This window comes from Nicotiana sylvestris, chromosome 8 (assembly GCF_000393655.2).
Source record: "Nicotiana sylvestris chromosome 8, ASM39365v2, whole genome shotgun sequence".
In the NCBI taxonomy this organism is placed as follows: domain Eukaryota; kingdom Viridiplantae; phylum Streptophyta; class Magnoliopsida; order Solanales; family Solanaceae; genus Nicotiana; species Nicotiana sylvestris.
The window spans coordinates 32,924,112-32,935,059 of record NC_091064.1 but is presented as its reverse complement, the minus strand read 5'-3'; positions in this window follow the sequence as shown (position 1 = coordinate 32,935,059).

Genomic DNA, 10,948 nt, shown 5'->3' with positions numbered 1-10,948 from the left:
AGAGTTTGAGGAAGAATTAAGAATTGTACATTCTTGGAGCATTGACTCGAGTTATATTATAAAGTGTGAAAGTATAAGAAATGATTGAACCCCTTTGGAGCATTGACTCAGGTGGTAAAGTGAGATGAGAAGTAAAAGTGATGGAAAGAGAAAGAGCTGTTTAATTGCATTCCCTTGCCGGGATGTTTGTTGCTTTGTTGATTATCTCCCTTGCCGGGATGTTGGAATTTATTGAGTTTGTTCCCTTGCCGGGATTTAACTGTTTAATTGTGTTCCCTTGCCAGGATTCCTATTATTATTTGTTCACTCCCTTTCCCCTTTGTTTGTGATTGTTGTTTGGGTGAGGAAGAGCGATAAAACACGAAGGGTGGTGCCGTGCATTGTTTGTTATTGTGAGGAAAGAGTGTAAAAGCACGAAGGGTCATACCGTGCCATGTTTTGAATATTTATGCACGAAGGGTCATTCCGTGCCATGTTTTGAATATTTATGCACGAAGGGTCATTCCGTGCCATGTTTTGAATAATTATGCACGAAGGGTCATTCCGTGCCATGTTTTGAATATTATGCACGAAGGGTCATTCCGTACCATGTTTTGAACATTTATGCACGAAGGGTCATTCTGTGCCTTGATATGAGAGTTTAGGTAAGGAAGAGCACGAAGGTTAATGTCGTGTACCTTATATGATTGTTTTGGTGAGAATGAGAGTAAAAGCACGAAAGTTGATGTCGTGCAACTGTCGATTAACCTGTTCTCCTTAACTGTTGCTATTGTACAGTTTCACTTCTCTATCTGTTGACTTTATATCTGAACTGCTACACCCCCATAGCATGCTCCCCCTCCCTCTTAGCTGTTTAAATTCTGTGTATTCCCTTTTATTGCATATATCTGCACAGGTTGTTTTTGGTAGGCTCCGTCTAGCCTCGTCACTACTTCGCCGGGGTTAGGCCGGGCACTTACCAACACATGGGGTCGGTTGTCCTAATGCTACACTCTGTGCATCATTTTGCACAGATCCAGGGGCAGCTTTTGGACCTCAGCAGTAGGATTTGATCGGGAGCTGACTTCAGTCCAGGGACTTTTGAGGTAGCCTAGCTGACGTCCGCAGGCCGGAGTTCCTTCCTATTTTACTTAAATTGTTTCCCTTTTGTATTGGAACAAAGCATTGTATCTTTTATTCAAACCTTGTTTGTAGTACTCTCTAGTAGTTCGTGAGTTAATGACACCAGACTCTGGGTAGAGATGTATTTAGACTTCCGCATTTGATTTTTGTTATCTAAGTTTAAAGACTTCCACTTTTATTTAATTGTCTCATTTTATTTATATTGTTGCGAATGTTATTAGCAATGTATTAATACTTGGCTGGCCTAGCTCCAATAGTAGGCGCCATCACGACTCCCGATGGTGGGAAATCCGGGTCGTGACAAGTTGGTATCAGAGCACTAGGTTACTTAGGTCTCACAACTTACGGACAAGCTCGGTAGAGTCTGAGGGATCGGTACGGAGACGTCTGTTCTTATCCCCAGAGGCTACAGAGTTAGGAAAAATTCACATTTGTTCTTTCTTGTCGTGCGGTTCTGTTTCTCAAATACTGATTGTCTTTCTACTCCGTTCTTTTGTAGATGGCGAGGACACGCGCTTCCTCATCGACCGCGCAGCAGCTCGAGCCCCCAGCAGCAGCTCCTAGTAGGGGCAGAGGGAGAGACCGAGGCCGTACCAGAGGTCGAGGGCGGGGCAGAGCTCAGCCCCGAGCAGCAATTCCAGAGGTGGAGCCTCATGTTGATTATGATGAGGAGGTTCCAGCTCCAGCAGCTCCGGTGGGCCCAGCTCAGGTCCCAGAGGGTTTCATAGCCACTCCAGTGCTTCAGGATGCCTTGGTCCGATTGGTAGGCTTCATAGAGAGCGTCTCTCGAGCGGGTTTGCTTCCAGTAGCACCAACCACTTCTCAGGCTGGGGGAGGAGTTCAGACTCCTGCTACACGTACTCCAGAGCAGGTAGCTCCCCAAGTTCAGGTTCCGGTGGTTCAGCCAGCAGTGGCAGTTTAGCCGGGTACAACGGCTTAGACCAGCGATGGTGCGGCTATGTCCGCCGATGCTCTGTGGAGATTGGATCGATTCACCAAGCTATTCACTACCACATTCAGCGGTGCTTCTTTAGAGGATCCCCAGGATTTCTTATACAACTACCATGAGGTTCTCAGAAACATGGGTATTGTTGAGACCAATGGGGTTGATTTTGCTACATTTTGCTTGTCTGGATCCGCCAAGACTTGGTGGAGGGATTATTGCTTAGCGAGACCAGCCGGATCGCCATCTTTGACTTAGGAGCAGTTTATAGTGTTGTTTCTAGAGAAGTTTCTCCTCGTTACTCAGAGAGAGGCCTATCGGAGGCAGTTTGAGTGCCTCCAGCAGGGTTCCATGACTATTACCTAGTATGAGACCAGGTTCATCGACTTAGCTCTCCATGCTCTTGTCATACTTCTTACCGAGAGGGAGAGGGTGAGGAGGTTTATTGATGGTTTGATTCAGCCGATTCGTCTTCAGATGGCTAGGGAGACTGGGAGTGAGATCACTTTTCAGGAGGCGACCAATGTGGCCCGCAGAGTTGAGATGGTTCTGCCACAAGGAGGTGGTCATGGGTCGGATAAGAGGCCCCGTCATTTAGGCAGATTCAGTGGTACCTCGTCTGGAGGTAGAGATTCGTATGGTAGAGGCCATCCTCCTAGGCCCTTTCAGTCAGCTCTCCAGGTCTCTCATGGTACTCCAGGTGGTAGTGGTTCTCAGCCATATTATTCTGAGCAGCAGTCCATCAGTGCACCATCACTTCAGAGCTTCAGGGGAGGACATTTAGGTCGACAAGTTCAATAGTCTCCGCACCCGAGGGCTTGTTATAGTTGTGGTGACCCGAGTCACATTGTTAGATTTTGCCCTCGAGCTTCGGGTAGTTCTCAGCAGCAGGGTCCTCGTCCTACGGTTCAGGCACCAGTTGCTCCACAGCCTGCCCATCCAGCTAGAGGCGAGGGTGGAGGACGTAGAGGTGGAGGTAGAGGTCATAGAGGTGGAGCTCAGACCGCCAGAGGTAGGGGTCAGCCAGCAGCCGATCGTCCCAGGGATGTGATTTAGGGAGGTGGGGCCCAGCCCCGATGTTATGCTTTGCCAGCCAGGCCAGAGGCTGAGTCATCCGATGCTGTTATTACATGTACTATTTTGGTCTGTGATAGAGATGCTTCAGTGCTATTTTACCCTGGATCTACGTATTCATATGTGTCGACCTATTTTTCACCCTACCTGGTTATGCCTAGTGAGGCCTTGAGTATTCCTGTGTATGTGTCTACACCAGTGGGTGATTCTATAGTGGTTGATCGGGTTCATCGTTCCTGTGTTGTGGTGTTTAGGGGTCTTGAGACCCGTGTTAATTTGTTGCTCTTAGATATGGTGGATTTCGACGTTATATTAGGGATGGATTGGTTGTCCCCGTATCATGCGATCTTGGATTGTCATGCCAAGACTGTGACTTTAGCCTTACCGGATTTGCCCCGTTTGGAGTGAAGAGGGACTCCTAGTCATTCTACCCGCAATGTTATTTCGTATGTGAAGGCTCGGCGTATGGTCGAGAAGGGGTCTTTGGCCTACTTGGCTTATGTTCATGATTCCAGTGCTGAGATTCCCTCTATTGATTCTGCGCCCGTGGTTCGTGAGTTTCCTGAGGTTTTCCCATCAGACTTGCCAGGGATGCCACCCGATAGGGATATTGATTTTTGCATCGATTTGGCTCCGGGCACTCAGCCCATTTCTATTCCGCCATATCGCATGGCCCCGCCAGAGTTGAAAGAGTTGAAAGAGCAGTTGCAAGACTTGCTTGAGAAGGGTTTCATTAGACCCAGTGTATCGCCTTGGGGTGCACCGGTTCTGTTTGTAAAGAAAAAGGATGGCTCGATGAGAATGTGCATTGATTACCGGCAATTGAACAAGGTTAAAATTAAGAATAAGTATCCACTGCCGGGGATTGATGATTTGTTCGATCAGCTTCAGGGTGCCAAGGTATTTTCAAAGATTGACTTGAGATCTGGCTACCATCAGTTGAGGATTAGGGCATCCGATGTCCCTAAGACAGCATTCCGCACTCGGTACGGGCATTATGAGTTCTTGGTTATGTCATATGGGTTGACTAATGCCCCAGCAGCCTTTATGGATTTGATGAACCGAGTGTTCAGGCCTTATTTGGACTCGTTCGTGATAGTCTTCATTGATGATATTTTGATATATTCCCGCAGCCGGGAGGAGCATGAGCAACATCTTAGAGTGGTTCTTCAGACCTTGAGGGATAGTCAGTTATATGCTAAGTTCTCGAAGTGTGAGTTCTGGTTGAGCTCGGTTGCATTTCTGGGTCATGTTATATCAGCAGAGGGTATTCAGGTTGATCCAAAGAAGATTGAGGCAGTCAAGAACTGGCCTCGACCAGCTTCAGCCATAGAGATTTGGAGTTTCTTAGGGTTAGCAGGTTACTATCGTCGGTTCATAGAGGGGTTCTCATCTATTGCAGCCCCGATGACCAGGTTGACCCAGAAGGGAGCCTAGTTCAGATGGTCGGACGAGTGTGAGGCGAGCTTTCAGAAGCTCAAGACAACTCTAACTACGGCACCAGTACTGGTTTTGCCTACAGGTTCAGGGCCTTATACAGTCTATTGTGATGCATCTCGTATTGGACTTGGTGCAGTGTTGATGCAGGATGGCAATGTCATTGCCTATGCTTCGAGGCAGTTGAAGGTTCATGAGAAGAACTATCCAGTGCATGATTTGGAGTTGGCAGCCATTGTTCACGCATTGAAGATTTGGAGGCACTATCTGTATGGCGTGGCATGTGAGGTGTTCACGGATCATAAGAGTCTTCAGTATTTGTTCAAGCAAAAGGAGTTGAATTTGAGGCAGAGGAGGTGGTTGGAGTTGTTGAAAGATTATGACATCACTATCCTATATCACCCGGGAAAGGCCAATGTGGTGGCCGATGCCTTGAGTAGGAAGTCAGCCAGTATGGGCAGTCTTGCTTATATTTCGGTCAACGAGAGACTGCTTGCTTTGGACGTTCAGGCCTTGGCCAATCAGTTAGTGAGGTTGGATATTTCTGAGCCTAGTAGAGTATTAGCTTGCACGGTCGCTCGTTCTTCGTTATGGGAGCGTATTCGTGATCGACAGTTTGATGATCCCCATTTGTGTGCCCTTAGGGACACGGTACAACGTGGAGGTGCCAAGCAGGTTACCTTAGATACTGATGGAGTTTTGAGATTGCAGGGTCGAGTTTGTGTGCCTAATGTGGATGGGCTCCGAGAGTTGATTTTAGAGGAGGCCCATAGCTCCCGGTACTATATTCATCCGGGCGTCGCGAAGATGTATCAGGACTTGCGATAACATTATTGGTGGCGTAGAATGAAGAAGGATATCGTTACCTATGTGGCTCGGTGTTTGAATTGTCAGCAGGTTAAGTATGAGCATTAGAGGCCTAGTGGTTTATTTCAGAGGATTGAGCTTCCCGAGTGGAAGTGGGAGCGGATCACTATGGACTTTGTTGTTGGGCTCCCGCAGACTCAGAGGAAGTTCGACGCAATTTGGGTCATTGTTGATAGGCTGACCAAGTCAACGCATTTCATTCCTGTGGCAGTCTCCTATTCATTCGAGAGGTTAGCTGAGATCTATATCCGGGAGATTGTTCACCTTCATGGTGTGCCGGTATCTATCATTTCAGACCGAGGTACGCAGTTTACCTCGCATTTCTGGAAAGCTGTCCAGCGAGAGTTAGGCACCCAGGTTGAGTTGAGTACAACATTTCATCCCCAGACGGATGGGCAGTCCGAGCAGACTATTGAGATATTAGAGGATATGCTCCGAGCTTGTGTCATTGACTTTGGAGGTTTGTGGGATCAGTTCTTGCCTTTGGAAGAGTTTGCCTACAACAACAACTACCAGTCGAGTATCCAGATGGCTCCTTATGAGGCTTTGTATGGTAGGCGATGTCGATCTCCAGTTGGATGGTTTGAGCCGGGAGAGGCTCGGTTGTTGGGTACAGATTTGGTTCAGGAGGCTTTGGACAAAGTCAAGATCATTCAGGATAGACTTCGTAAAGCTCAGTCCAGGCAAAAGAGCTATACAGATCGAAAGGTTCGAGATGTGGCTTTCATGGTTGGTGAGCGGGTATTGCTCCGAGTGTCGCCTATGAAGGGCGTGATGAGATTTGGGAAGAAGGTCAAGCTTAGCCCTAGGTTCATTGGCCCATTTGAGATTCTCGATCGAGTGGGAGAGGTGGCTTATAGACTTACATTGCCACCGAGCTTATCGCCGTACATCCAGTGTTTCATGTGTCCATGCTTCGGAAATATCACGGCGATCCATCCCACGTGTTAGATTTCAGTACTGTCCAGTTGGACAAGGACTTATCTTATGAGGAGGAGCCGGTAGCTATTCTAGACCGGCAGGTTCGCCAGTTGAGGTCGAAGAGCTTTCCTTTGGTTCGTGTTCAGTGGAGAGGTCAGCCTCCTGAGGCATCAACCTGAGAGTCCGAGTCTGATATGCGGGACCGTTATCCTCATCTTTTCCCCGACTCAGGTACTTCCTTCTTACGTCCGTTCGAGGACGAACGATTGTTTTAGAGGTGGAGAACGTGACAACCCAGAGGGTCATCACCAGTTTTCTCCCTTTTTCTTTGCTTCCGAGGCCTTGAAAATCCCACCTTTAGTTGCCTCGATTTGCCTGCGCAGTCCAGGCACGTAGCCGGAAAAGCTTATGTGTTAAATTATGTGAAATTTGGTAAATTGTGGCTTTAAAATGGTTAGAGTTGACTTTGGTCAATATTTTCGATAAACGAACCCAGACCCGTAATTTGACGGTCCCGGAGGGTCCGTAGAAAAATATGGGACTTGGGCGTATGCCCGGAATCTAAATCCGAGGTCCCGATCCCGAGAAATGAATTTTTAAAAGAAATTGTTTTTCTAAAATTTATTTGGAAATTTGAAATGAAAATGGATTAGAAAGCATTGGTATCGGGCCGTATTTTGGTTCCGGCGCCCGACACAGGTCTTATATGTGGTTTAAGCGCTTCCTGTGAAATTTGGTTGAAATCGGACGTCATTTGACGTGTTTCGGACCTAAAACTCTAAGTTTGAAAGTTTATGAAGTTTGATGAAAAAGGGATGATCTTGAGGTTTGATTCCTCGTTTATGATGTTATTTTGGCGATTTAATCGCATGGTTAAATCCGTAGGATGTTGTTGAGTTAGTGTGTGTGTTTGGTTCGGAGCCCCGAGGGCTCGGGAGTGTTTCAGAAGTATTTCGGAGTGGTTTTAGCTTTAGAGATGTTGCAGAATCTGCTGTCTGCTGTTGCCCAATTCTTTGTTCTATGCGATCGCATAGCTGAGTCCGCGATCGCACAGTGTAAATTCTCAGGGGTCCAGTTTGTTCTATGCGATCGCATAGATCCTCCCGCGATCGCATAGTGTTAGCCTGAGAAGCCCTATATTTTCCTCCTATGTGATCACAACCTTGCTTCCGCGATCGCAGTGCACACCAGACCTGACCATATGCGATAGCAACCCCTTCTCCGCGATCGCATAGAGCAATTTTTCCCAGTTATAAATTTTAATTGCAGAACAGTGTAGTTACGGGATTTTCATAAAAACACACGAGCTCTTTCTTCTCCAAGGTCCTTAGGCGTCCATTGAAGCTCTCTTTCACCAATACTTCTTGGGTTAGTAAATTTCAACTCGTTTTCTTCATTTTCCATCAATATCTATTGAATTCCTAAGCCTAAAAACATGTAATTTAGAGTAGAAATTAGGGGTTTTGGGTAGAGTTAGGTTCTTGGGAATTTTTGAGTGACTCAACCTCAATTTGGGGTCAGATCTTAAAATAAATTATATATTTGAACTCGTGGGGTTATGGGTAATCGGGTTTTGGTCCGAGCCTCGTGTTTGGACCGTGTGGGCCCGGGGTCGAATTTTGGTATTTTTGGAAAAAAGCTAGGAACTTCATATCTAAGCTATGGGATTTTGTTATCGAGTCTTCATTGATAATATTGAATTAATTATGCCTAGATATCGTTGTTTCGGAGTCGGATTATAAAGGAAAGGCGGTATTTGAGGGTTGATTGCTATTCTTTAGACCGAGGTAAGTGTTTGTTCTAACTTTGGCTTGAGGGAATAGGATTAGAGTGTTGTTTGCTATTTGCTAATAGTTGAGTACGGTGTATAGGCATGGTGACGAGTATCTATACACCGGAGTCTAGCATGACCGTGAGTCTTATTTGAGTTTATTCGGATTTTGTGATATCTCTTCCTTGTTAAATTGATAAATTTCATATAATGTGAAGAGTTTGAGGAAGAATTAAGAATTGTACATTCTTGGAGCATTGGCTCGAGTTATATTATAAAGCGTGAAAGTATAAGAAATAATTGAACCCCTTTGGAGCATTGGCTCAAGTGGTAAAGTGAGATGAGAAGTAAAAGTGATGGAAAGAGAAAGAGCTGTTTAATTGCATTCCCTTGCCGAGATGTTGGAATTTATTGAGTTTGTTCCCTTGCCGGGATTTAACTGTTTAATTGTGTTCCCTTGCCGGAATTCCTATTATTATTTGTTCACTCCCTTGCCCCTTTGTTTGTAATTGTCGTTTGAGTGAGGAAGAGCGATAAAGCATGAAGGGTGATGCCGTGCATTGTTTGTTATTGTGAGGAAAGAATGTAAAAGCACGAAGGGTCATACCGTGCCATATTTTGAATAATTATGCACGAAGGGTCATTCCGTGCCATGTTTTGAATATTATGCACGAAGGGTCATTCCGTGCCATGTTTTGAATATTTATGCACGAAGGGTCATTCCGTGTCATGTTTTGAATATTATGCACGAAGGGTCATTCCGTGTCTTGATATGAGAGTTTAGGTAAGGAAGAGCACGAAGGTAAATGCCGTGTACCTTATATGATTGTTTTGGTGAGAACGAGAGTAAAAGCACGAAGGTTGATGCCGTGCAACTGTCGATTAACCTATTCTCCTTAACTGTTTCTATTGTACAGTTTCACTTCTCTATCTGTTGACTTTATATCTGAACTGCTACACCCCCATAGCATGCTCCCCCTCCCTCTTAGCTGTTTAAATTCTGTGTATTCCCTTTTATTGCATATATCTGCACAAGTTATTTTTGGTAGGCTACGTCTATCTTCGTCACTACTTTGCCGGGGTTAAGCCGGGCATTTACCAGCACATGGGGTCAGTTGTGCTGATGCTACACTCTGTGCATCTTTTTGCACAGATCCAGGGGCAACTTTTGGACCTCAGCAGTAGGATTTGATCGGGAGCTGACTTCAGTCCAGGGACTTTCGAGGTAGCCTAGCTGACGTCCGCAGGCCGGAGTTTCTTCCTATTTTACTTAAATTGTTTCCCTTTTGTATCGGAACAAAGCATTGTATCTTTTATTCAAAGCTTGTTTGTAGTACTCTCTAGTAGTTCGTGAGTTAGTGACACCAGACTCTCGGTAGAGATGTATTTAGACTTCCGCATTTGATTTCCGTTATCTAAGTTTAAAGACTTCCGCTTTTATTTAATTGTCTCATTTTATTTATATTGTTGCAAATGTTATTAGCAATGTATTAATACTTGGCTGGCCTAGCTCCAATAATAGGCACCATCACGACTCCCGATGGTGGAAAATCCGGGTCGTGACAATCAGTGGTCACTATGCAACACTGTTTCAATCAGTTCTCAGTAGCTTCAGGCCTCAAAGCAAACCTGGGTAAGAGTTCAATATATTTTGGAGGTGTGAACAGAGGAGATAGAGAAAAAATGGTGTATGAATTGGGATTGCTTGGAGGTGAACTACCTTTTAAATATCTAGGAGTTCCATTATCAATTAAGAAGTTATCCCTGGTGCAATGACAACCACTTATTGAAAGATAGTGGCAAGGATATCAGCATGGACTGCAAAGAAGTTATCCTATGGAGGAAGAGTTCAGTTGGTGCAGACTGTCCTATTTGGAGTCCAAGCATACTGGGCTCAACTCTTTGTTCTGCCTGCCAAAGTTTTGAAAACCATTGATGCTTACTGTCGCAGCTATGTATGGTCTGGTTGCAACATCATCAGTAAGAAAGCTCTAGTATCATGGGAAAGAGTATGTGCTCCAAAGAGTATTGGAAGCCTGGGTTTGAAAAATTTACAGAAGTGGAATATATCTGCTATAGCAAAGAACTTTTGGGATCTTGCTCAGAAAAAAGACAAGCTATGGATAAAATGGATCCATGCATGCTACATTAAAGGCCAAGCAATAGAAATAATGGCAATCCCATAACAACCATGCTGGATGACAAGAAAGATCATGGAAGCCAGGACAATCTTTGAAGGAATGCACTGGAGATTCAAAAAAGAAAAGAGCATTACAAAACAGATATATGTCCAGCTGATAGGGGAGGAAAAAGAGTACCATGGAAAGACTTGACATTTAACAATGCAGCTCGACCTAAAGCAAAGTTTACCATATGGTTATAACTACAAGGCATACTACTAACCACTGATAGGTTAGTAAAATGGGGTATGGTAATCGATACACAATGTGTCATGTGCAGAAATGCAGCAGAAACCCATGAGCATCTATTTTGGGAATGTACTCTTGCTAAAAAAGTATGACACATAGTGAACCAGTGGGCACAAGGCAAACAAATGAGTGCAAGTGATTGGCAGCAACATCAACAAGAGATTATTAGAAGAGCTAAAGGAAAGAATCGAACTACACAGATATTCAAGATGATATATACAGAATTTGTTCATAGCATATGGATAGAAAGAAATATGAGAATATTTGAGAAAATGTATAGAAATAGTGAATCAATAGCTAGAGAAATTGCTTGTATTTGTAGTATGAGAGCAGCAGCAAAAACTAGAGAAATAGTCTATACTTTTAGACTCTGGTAGCTATAGA